This window comes from Alexandromys fortis, unplaced genomic scaffold (assembly GCF_014885135.2).
Source record: "Alexandromys fortis isolate MF-2015 unplaced genomic scaffold, M_Fortis_MF-2015_v1.1 scaffold_364, whole genome shotgun sequence".
Classification (NCBI taxonomy): Eukaryota; Metazoa; Chordata; class Mammalia; order Rodentia; family Cricetidae; genus Alexandromys; species Alexandromys fortis.
The window spans coordinates 650,329-660,889 of record NW_026068245.1 but is presented as its reverse complement, the minus strand read 5'-3'; the positions used below and the strand labels follow the sequence as shown (position 1 = coordinate 660,889).

Genomic DNA, 10,561 nt, shown 5'->3' with positions numbered 1-10,561 from the left:
GAGACAGGGTTTCTCTGTGGCTTTGGAGTCTGTCCTGGAACTAGCTCTGTAGACCAGGCTGGCCTCGAACTCACAGAGATCCACCTGCCTCTGCCTCCCGAGTGCTGGGATTAAAGGTGTGCGCCACCATCGCCCAGCCTACCTTTTTTTCTATGTTGATCCTTCCTATCTAAGAGCATGGGAGATCTTTCCATTTTCTGGTACTTTCTTCAATGACATAAAGTTCTTTTTTTTTTCACAGGCATATAAACTATTTATTAACAGCAAAGGCCCAGGGACTCATTTCTTCTTGGATACACCCACAGTGTGGCCCCGGCCTCCAGTGGTCTTGGTGTGCTGGCCTCGGACACGAAGGCCCCAGAAGTGGCGCAGCCCCCTATGGGCCCGAATCTTCTTCAGCCGCTCCAGGTCCTCACGCAGCTTGTTGTCCAGGCCGTTGGCCAGCACCTGGCTGTACTTCCCTTCCTTCACTTCCTTCTGTCTGTTCAAGAACCAGTCTGGGATCTTGTACTGCCGGGGGGTTCTGCATGATGGTGATCACACACTCCACCTCGTCCTCCGTGAGCTCTCCAGCCCTCTTGGTGAGGTCAATGTCCGCTTTCCTCAGCACCACATGAGCGTATCTCCACCCCACACCCTTAATGGCAGTGATGGCAAAGGCTATTTTCCGCCGCCCATTGATGTTGGTGTTGAGTACTCACAGGATGTGCTGGAACTTCTCAGGGATCATGAAAGACATGGCGGCAGCACAAACGTCGGCGTGTAGGCCTCCCATCGACATAAAGTTCTTATCAAATAGGTCTTTCATATCCTTTGTTAGTGTTACCCCAAGATATTTTATGTGATTTGTGGCTATTGTGAGAGGTGATGTTTCTCTGATTTCCCCTCAGCTTCTTTATCCTTTGTGTATAGGAGGGCTATTGGTGTTTTTGAGTTGATTTTGTATCCTGCCACTTAAATGAAGGTATTTATCAGCTGTAGGAGTTTTCTGGTAGAATTTCTGGGGTCACTTATAACACTATCATATCATCCCATTCATCTCCTTATGTTGTCTTATTGCTATTGCTAAAACTTCAAGAACTATGTTGAAGAGATATGGAGAGTGGACAGCCTTGTCTTGTTCCTGATTATAGTGGAATTGCTTTGAGTTTTTCTCCATTTAATTTGATGTTGGCTCTCAGCTTGCAGTATATTGCTTTTATTATATTTAGATATGATCCTTTAATACCTATTCTCCCCAATACCTTTATCATGAAAGGGTGTTGAATTTTGTCAAATGCTTTTTCTGCATCCAATGAAATGATCATATTTTTTTTTCTTTCAGTTTATTAATATGGTGGATTACATTGATTGATTTTCGTATGTTGAACCAGCCCTGCATCTCTGGGATGCCTACTTGGTCATAATGGATGATTTTTTTTGATGTGTTCTTGGATTCGATTTGCCAGAATTTTATTGAGAATTTTTGCATCCATGTTCATGAGTGAGATTGGTCTGTAATACTCTTTCTTGGCTGAGTCTTTGTATGGTTTTGGTATCAGGGTAACTGTAGCTTCGTAAAAAGTGTTTGGCAATGAGCCCTCTGTTTCTATCATGTGGAACACTTTGAGGAGTATAGGTATTAGCTCTTCTTGAAAGTTCTAGTAGAATTCAGCACAAAAACCAACTGGCCCTGGGCTTTTTTTTTTTTTTTTGGTTGGGAGGGTTTTTTAATTTTATTTTTTATTATTTATTTCATTTATTATTTATTTTTTTATTAAAAATTTCTGCCTCCTCCCCACCTACCATTCCCCCCCCACTCCCCTCTTCCTCCCTCTCCAGTCCAAAGAGCAGTCAGGGTTCCCTGCCCTGTGGGAAATCCAAGGTCCTCCCTCCTCCATCCAGGTCTAGGTGGGTGAGCATCCAAACAGACTAGGCTCCCACAAAGCCAGTACATGCAGTAGGATCAAAACCCAGTGCCATTGTCCTTGGCTTCTCATCAGCCCTCATTGTCTGCCATGTTCAGAGAGTCCGGTTTGATCCCATGATTTTCAGTCCCAATAGATCAGCGCCACTGTCTCAGTGGGTGCAACCCTGGCAGTCCTGACTTCCTTGTTCATGTTCTCCCTCCTTCTGCTCCTCATTTGGACCTTGGGAGCTCAGTCCGGTGCTCCAGTGTGGGTCTTTATCACTATCTCCATCCATCACCAGATGAAGGTTCTATGGTGACTTGCAAGATATTCATCAGTATGGCTATAGGATCGGGCCAGTTCAGGCGTTCTCTCCTCAGCTGCCCAAGGAACTAGCTGGGGACATCTCCCTGGACACCTGGGAGGCCCTCTAGGGTCAAGCCTCTTGCCAAACCTAAGATGACTCCCTTAATTAAGATATATACTTCCCTGCTCCCATATCCATCCTTTCTTTATACCAAGCATCCTATTCCCCCAAGTTCCCTTCATCCTCCCCTTCTCACTTTTTTCTCCCCCTTTCCTCTTACCCCCATCCCACCATGTAGCACGCAACTCTGCCAGCAGAGAAGACTACCACAACAGGATTCTTCTTGGAACGTACTTTATTGGAGCACAGAAGACTGAAGTTCAGATAGAGGCTAAAAGACCCCGAGCCCGACCGCGCAGGGAATATATACAGCACCTGGTCCGCCTATGACGTGTCATTGCTTGATTGGCTCCGACCACACTGTGTGAGCAAGTCATGTGAACAAGTGATAGGTGGGAATCAAACCACTCTTGGGCCAGAGGCGAGCGTGCTCATAAGTTGTTTACCAACTAGAGACAATTAGCAAATGGCGGCAACGGGCTTAATGCCAGACCCTGAGAACATGGCGGCACCATGGCGCGCTACATCTCCCCCTTTTTTGTTTAAAAACAGAGCACTCGATCTAGCGGGGGAATTTCATGACTTTCCTCACAATCGAGGGTGCAAGAGTACCCTAGTCCAACATCCTCTCGAGTGCTAGGACAGCAAGGTCAACGAGGTGCAAGGACTGTAAGACCCGGTGAAAGAGACAGAGAAGGGGGGAGCAAAGATGCACTTATCTCCGTGCAATACCCTAAGGCTGGAGGTGCCAAGGCTGCATCTTGCTCAGAGGCCATCTTTAAGGCTGCTTAGCCAGACCTGAGGGGAGACTCCTTGTTTAAGGGCAGCAAGAGCCTGTACCATAATTGCTTTGTCCCTGCACAAGCGTGTCCTGAATCGGCAAAGGAGCCATAAACATATGACCACACCGAGGCAGCACAGGGCACTGAACATTCCCATACCCAGCCACTCTTTGAAATAAGAAAAGGCAGAGTAAAGCCAGTCAGAAAACTGTCCACGAGTGAGAGGCTGCACGCAGGTGCTATTCAAAATGGTGATTTGAAACAGCTGCTCTTGAAGTAGCAGTTCTGTCTCTTGCGATCAATTTCCTGCCAGGTATCGTCCAATTCGTTCAGACTCATTCCTGGAATTATTAAAAACAAGAGAAGTAATGCAAACATGTTTCTGATGTGCTATGCAGCCAACTTGAACTAAGCTGGCTAATTCATCAATCTGAGTTTGTAGGAAATCGATCCTCTGACTAGCAGCCACTATGCCTGGCAGCATGTGTTTGCTGATTTTGGTCTGAGTATCTAGTACATCTGCAGTTTTGGTAACAATCTCATTAATGGCGGCAGCCGTTTGTGTCTGGCTAGCCATCGCCACTCCTGCTGTAATGGCGGCTGCTGATGACATCACAATAGCAGAGGGAGCAGGGTCAGCCTCCACAGGGAGAGGTACAGACGTAGGAACTTTGAGCACTGTCACCAGTTTCCATGTTCCAGTTTAGTATTTAGACAAAAAACATTCCACTGAGGCATTCTTAGAATCAACCTCGCTTCCACTGGTAATATTAGTAAGCAAAAAAAAAAATAAAAATAAAAATAAAAATGGGGAGGGCAAGTAGACTGCGGCTTCTGGGGGAGTATGATTACTTAACTCTTCTTTTTGAATATAATGAAGCCGCCTTCCTAGTTTAGCCTGTTCACTAATAGTGCCTGTAACATTGAGCAGCCATGTTGTAATTGGCCGAAGTTGTGCCAAAGCCAGGAGCTATGGCAGATGTTTCTCAGTGGATTTTTCATTGGCTTTATTATAAAAATAGCTTTTCATGGAGGGGGATAAGGAAAACCCAAATGTAACCTGTTCCTTTTCCCAAGTTCTTGCTTGGCAGGCGGTAAAGGTGGGCGGAAATGAAAAATCCAGAGTGCAATGTGGTGATGCTCTGAAATAAGTTGTATTCCTTACTAATGATCCTGTTCCAGTAGGTACCATGGATTCTACTCACATGGCCAAGGTAGTAACATTTATGGCCGATGCATTACTACCTGGCCCAAACCCTTGTGATGTTCCTGATGCTACTTGACTGAGTGCTTCTTTCAATATATTTATCCCTATCTTGCTATGTACCAAAGGATCAATCCAATTAGTAAGATTTTTACGTCGGAGCCAAATGCAAGGGGGTTTCTTATCTAAGGAAAAGCACATGGTTCCATTTAAATCAACTCTGGTTGCATTAAACTTTTCTAATTTTGGTTCTGGGCTAGGTAAACAGGGTGCATCCATATCACAGGAGGTGGAGAATAATGTGGGTAAAAGGGATGAATTAGCATGAACTGGTATTGGTACGGGCCATGCCCTCGTTACTGCCCAGAGTGTCATCTTCATCCACTGGGTTGTCTTCATCCTTCGCAGCGATCTTCACTCTTACTGGCACCCAAATTGGGTCCTCCTGATCCTGTGGGAAAACACAAACAGCTCCCCTGGATCTGGCAATCACCAGATCCGGTCCACTCCATTTATTTTTTAACACATCTTTCCACTTTACTAGGGTGGATTCTATGGCACTCATGTTTGCATGTTTATCAGCAGGTGGGCGATCCTTATGGTCCAAGGTTAAAAAATTCAAAGTAAATGTTGCCAAGGATATAGCATTCCTTGGTAGTAGGCCATGGCCTATTCCCCCTTTTTGTTTTTGTAAAAGTTCCTTCAGGGAGCGATTAGCTCTCTCAACTATTCCTTGTCCTTGTGGGTTGTACGGCAGGCCGGTGTGATGTTGAACACCCATGCTTTCACAGAAACCTTTAAATGTTCTGGATGTATAAGCCGGGCCATTGTCCGTTTTTAAGCGTCAGGGCTTGCCCCAAGCGGCCCAAGCCTCCAAACAATGTGTTACCACATTGGTGACCTTCTCCCCAGTCAGGGGTGTGGCATGAATAACCCCTGAACTATTATCTACTGTTACATGAACATATTGAAGGCGCCCAAAGGCGGGCACATGGGTGACGTCCATCTGCCAAAGGTCCCCGGGCTTAAGACCCCTCGGATTGACTCCAACATGGGGAGGATGATGAAAGGAAACACATGCTTCACAAGCCTTAACTGTTTCCCTGGCATTTTGCCTGGTTATGCCAAATTTTAATCTCAAGACTTTAGCAGACACATGATATAATTGATGGAACTGCTTTGCGGCCGCTAAGGGGTCCATAATTAAAGGTGGAAAATCTTTTGTTGCAGCATCAGCTTGCGCATTAGCATCTGCCAAAGGCCCGGTCAAAAGGGAATGAGCTCTAATATGGGTAATATAGAAGGGATATTGCCTGCTCCTAATCTTTTGACGAAGAGCCAGAAAACACAGGATACAGGACTAGTAGTCGATATTATTGCTGAGGCCTCTAGACAGCGGACCGCATTAACTACATAAAGAGAATCTGAATAAATGTTCAAGGGTTCTGGGAAGTTGCGAAGCACCTCCAACACCATTTGACACTCAACTATTTGCGGTCTGTCAGACTGGAAACATTTCGTCACTGTCTCTCCTCCCAGGATCACATAAGCTCCCATGCCTGTGCTGGAACCATCAGTAAAAACCGTAAGCTCCGCTTCCAGCGGATGCGAGGCTGTTATTTTAGGAAAAACCACTGGATGGTGCGTAATAAATTGTAACAATTTATCTGATGGATAGTAATTATCAAATCTGCCATTAAAGGTGGTAATCAACACGGCCCAGTCATTTACGGTGGCACATAAAATTTGAATCTGTTTAGGATTGTATGTCTGTATAAGCAATTGAGGTTGCATAGCAAAATCCGTCAAAGACAGTTTTATGCCAATCATAGCAATCGTAGCGACTACTGCAGGATAATATTGGATAACCTTAGAGATGGAGGCATGGGCATGGACCCACAACAAAGGTCCCTCCTGCCAGAGTACTGCATTAGGGGCTTCTTCAGTTGGCAAGACACATAATAATAAGGGTTTGCTGTAGTCAATGTGTTGTAATTGTGACTCTTCAATAGCCTTTTCTACCTTTCTGAGGGCCAGTCTAGCTTCCTCAGTTAGATATTTGGGAGAGGTAACTCTGGGATCTCCTTCTAATATTTTAAACAGCGGCCGGAGTTCTGCAGTGGTTATTTTGAGGTACGGATGAAGCCAGTTTATGTCTCCCAGGAGACGTTGAAAATCATTTAATGTCTTTAAGGCACCCACTCTTAGCTGTACCTTTTGAGGGCATGTATACTTTGGACGTATAACAGCTCCCAGAAAACTTCCCACGAGATCTCTCTGTACCTTCTCAGGGGCTATTAACAACCCTCTGGCCTTAAGAGCTTCTGCTGTACTGGCAAATACTGATTCCAACATATCAGTGTATGGAGCTGCTATCAAAATATCATCCATATAATGGCACATTCTAACAATAGGGTAAGCCTTTCTAATGGGCTCAAGTGCTGATTGGACGTATAACTGACACATAGTAGGACTATTGGCCATTTCTTGAGGTAGAATTCTCCATTGAAACCTTTTGTCTGGTTGTTCATGATTGACAGATGGAGTAGTAAAAGCAAAACTCTTACAGTCCTCCCTCACTAGCGGGATGGAAAAGAAACAGTCCTTAATGTCCATAATAATTGTTGGCCAGTCCTAGGAATGCTAGAGAGTAAAGGTAGGCCGCTCTGTACTGATCCTAACAGTTGCATTTGTTGATTAATAGCGCGAAGGTCATGTAAGAGCCTCCATTTGCCAGATTTCTTTTTGATAACAAAAATGGGAGTATTCCAGTGAGAATGGGAAACTTCTAAATGTCCCAGGGAGAGTTGCTCCTGTACCAGCGAGTAAGTGGCTTCTAATTATTCTTTGGAGAGGGGCCACTGAGGGACCCAGACTGGGGTGTTTGTGGTCCAGGGTATACGAATGGCATCCTCAGTGGCCCCTGTGAAAAACCCTGATTTCCTACGGGCTCCAGGGGGCATGTTATTCCCTGGAGGTTCTTTCCAAGTCCTTTCACTGGGACATAACCCGCATAAGGCACTGACAGGTCTCAGAATAGTCAGTAGTAAGCCTCATTTTCATCTGCCCCAATACGTCCCGGCCCCATAGAGAGACTGGTAGACTGAGCACAAAGGGCTGTATTCTACTGGTCTGTCCTTCCTAACAAACCCAAACCAATTCTTTGGCACTGACTTCTGGTATATTTGCGTACCCCAGCCCTTGCAAGAGTTGTGAGGAGGACTGTAGGGGCCAGCGAGCTAGCCACTCTTCCTTTCTAATGATGCTGCGATCTGCCCCAGCATCCAAAAGGCCTCTGAAGTGTTTTCCTTCTATCTTTAGGCCTAGCATGGGTTGTTTATCGAATTCCAGGGACAGATACACCATATCCACACCTGTGGATCTGAACCCCCTTTTTCCTCTAATGGTCTCTTTGGCAGGAAATTTGTTGTGTAAGCTTGGCAATATTAATAACTGGGCTATGTGATCCCCTGGCTAGATAACAGATTCCTCGAGGGAACGCACACATGATCTTAACTACTCCTGTATAATCTGGGTCTATGACTCCAGGAGTCACCACCAATCCCCTCAAGGCTGAGGAGGACCGTCCCAACAAGAGGCCAACTGTGTCCTTTGGTAAGGGGCCCCGGAAATCAGATTCAAGGGGTTGCACCCCCATCTGAGGGGTTAGTACCATCCGGATGGTGGCACAGATGTCCAACCCTGCGGAGCCTGAGGTTGTTCTTCTGGCTTCTGTGGGAAATGTTCTGTCTGATCCTGTAATGCCCCATATATTTGAGGGCCCTGGGGACGTGGGCCCCGTTTGCCATTTTTTGACCCAGGTGGTGGTGTTATGGGCTGCCCATTAATGTCTTTGACTGATCTACATTCCTTGGCCCAGTGTTTCCCTTTTTTACATCGAGGGCATAAGCCTGGTTGACGGCCTCCCTCATCAATTCTCTGGCCTCCATTTGGGCAATTCTTTCTCAAGTGTCCAGGTTTCCCACATTTAAAGCATGCTCCACTCTTTTCCCCTGTGGTCCTGGCAGCAGCTAGTACTGCGGCTGCTAAGCCTGCTTTGGATAATTGCCCTCCAATTTCTCTGCATGCTTTCATCCAAGCCTGAAGGCCCTTCCCCTTCCAGGGCATAATAGCCCTCCGACAATCTTTAGTGCATTGCTCGAATATAAGCTGTTCGATCAAGGGCATAGAGTGATCTGCGTCTCCAAAAATTCTTCCTGCAGCTTCCATCATACGAGCTACGAAGTCCGAAAATGGCTCCGTCGGTCCCTGAACAACCTTAGTCAAGTTGCCAGACACTTGCCCTCTATTGGGCAAAGACTTCCAGGCCCTAATGGCCATTTCATTAATCTGCTGATATACTTGTATTGGAAAAACTGGTTATTAATCCATTGCCCTTCTCCTAGCAACATATCAGCCATCCAAGCGGCATTGCCATTAGCCACATTAGTGTGGGCCTGTGCGATGGCAAGATCTGTATATATAGGTTGAAAATCCAGGTATTGTCCTAAAGAAACACATGCTTTCACTTTGCTCATCCAATCAGTGGGGGTCATAGCTGACTGCCCTAAACGCTCCACCAATCCTAGTGTAAAGCTGGCTGATACTCTGTAAGTCTGTGTAGCCTCCACCAAATCCTTTAGTTGTTTATATCCCTTTGGCTCATGATATCTCTGTCCAGTATTGGGATCTTGAAAAACAGGGTAAGCACTGGCCAATTTATTCCAGGTGCAATGCTTGATAAAGGAAGCAGACGCTGCTGAAGGTGCCGTTGGTCTATGACAAGAACCGTAGGGCGGAGGCTTAGTATATTCCGGACTATACCGCTCTCTCGCATACTGTGCCACTGCTTCCTCTAAGTCTTGCTCCTCCTCCTCATCCAACCGATCCTCCTCATCCGAAGATCTGTCAATAGAAAAATTAGCAAACTCATCCAAAGGTGGATATATACTTTTCTTTTCTGGGGTAGTGCTACTCTGGATTTCCTTTTCTCCCTTCCGAGAGCTATTGTCGCTCTCCTTAGTTTCTTTCCTTTTAGGTCCTCCCTTTCCTTTTGATTCTGACTCTGACATGCTGTCCTGGTAGGCAGAGAGTGCTCTGCGGCCTTCCTTCAACACCTCAACACACTTACCGTCCTTCAGACAAGCCCTCACTAATCTCCATAGGGCAAGTGTCCCCGGTTGGAGTGTGCCCTGTTCTTTGGCTGCCTCAAGATCTTTACCCAATTTCTCCCAGCAGGGAAGATTAATGTCCCCCAAACCGGCGAACCAAGGAGCTGCTTGATCCACGTCCTCCAGGAACTTCCTCAAAGTCCCATCCGAGACTTTCAGGTCTCGGGTTCTCAGTAGTCGCTGGAGAGGATGCAAAAATGGACTCACATTCCCTGAACCAGAGGCAGCATTCCCCATGCTGTGTGCTTACCTATGCACAACTTATACACAGGGAAATGCCGAACTATCTACGCCGGACTTACTTTTGCTTTGTGACAGCGTAAGAAAAAAACAGCACAATGGAACAGCGATAAGAAAAAAGGGCCAGAGCATAGATCTATGGATTGACTCCCCCCCACCAGCACGTCAGGAAAATAACTTACGGAGGACTTGCCGGCGCCGCCGCTCCGCACGTCCAAGTTCTGAATCCTCTCACTGACATGAGGGTCTTTTGCCTGGTGCCTGGATGTCGAGTTCCCGGGTTTTGGCACCACTTGTGGCGTGCAACTCTGCCAGCAGAGAAGACTACCACAACAGGATTCTTCTTGGAATTCACTTTATTGGAGCACAGAAGACTGAAGTTCAGATAGAGGCAAAAAGACCCCGACCTCGCGAGGGAATATATACAGCGCCTGGTCCGCCTATGATGTGTCATTGCTTGATTGGCTCAGACCACACTGAGGTGATCGTGTGAGCAAGTTGTGTGAGCAAGTGATAGGTGGGAATCAAACCACTCTTGGGCCAGAGGCAAGCGTGTGCAGAAGTTGTCTACCAACTAGAGTCAACTAGCAAATGGCGGCAATGGGCTTAGTGCCAGACCCTGAGAACATGGCGGCACCGTGGCGCGCTACACTCCTGTTGTGAGGTCGCTGGGATCTGGTGGTTTCATGCTGTTTTTCAGATTGTTGGGTGAATTCTTTTTATTTATTTATTTACTTATTTACTTGTTTATTTATTTATTTATTATGTATACAATATTCTGTCTGTGTGTGTGCCTGCAGGCCAGAAGAGGGCACCAGACCCCATTACAGATGGTTGTGAGCCACCAT

At 46.3% G+C, this 10,561-nt stretch overlaps 1 pseudogene; it reads right to left on the bottom strand.

Moving 5' to 3' along the window:
* Window positions 1-234: 234 nt before the first annotated feature.
* On the bottom strand, window positions 235-739 carry LOC126494063 (40S ribosomal protein S18-like; annotated as a pseudogene).
* Window positions 740-10,561: the final 9,822 nt, after the last annotated feature.